Source organism: Thermobia domestica, chromosome 3 (genome assembly GCF_964235325.1).
Source record: "Thermobia domestica chromosome 3, izTheDome1.hap1.1, whole genome shotgun sequence".
NCBI lineage: Eukaryota > Metazoa > Arthropoda > Insecta > Zygentoma > Lepismatidae > Thermobia > Thermobia domestica.
In genome coordinates this window covers 323,678,604-323,678,809 of record NC_137456.1, presented here as the reverse complement: position 1 = coordinate 323,678,809, position 206 = coordinate 323,678,604, and positions in this window count along the sequence as shown.

The following is a 206-nucleotide window of genomic DNA, read 5'->3' as shown; positions in this document are numbered from 1 at the left end:
CAATTTATACTTAAAAATACAATTAATACTATATGTTACAGGTAATACGACTAGAAAGTCGACCAAAAAAAATACAAATGGCGGATTCCACCATTTGTAAAATTAATTACAATACCAATAAAAACATTTCAAATTAATCACATTTTTAGCATACATGGCGTAAGCTGATGCTTTATAATAACACCGATAATGGTGAAGAAGACAAG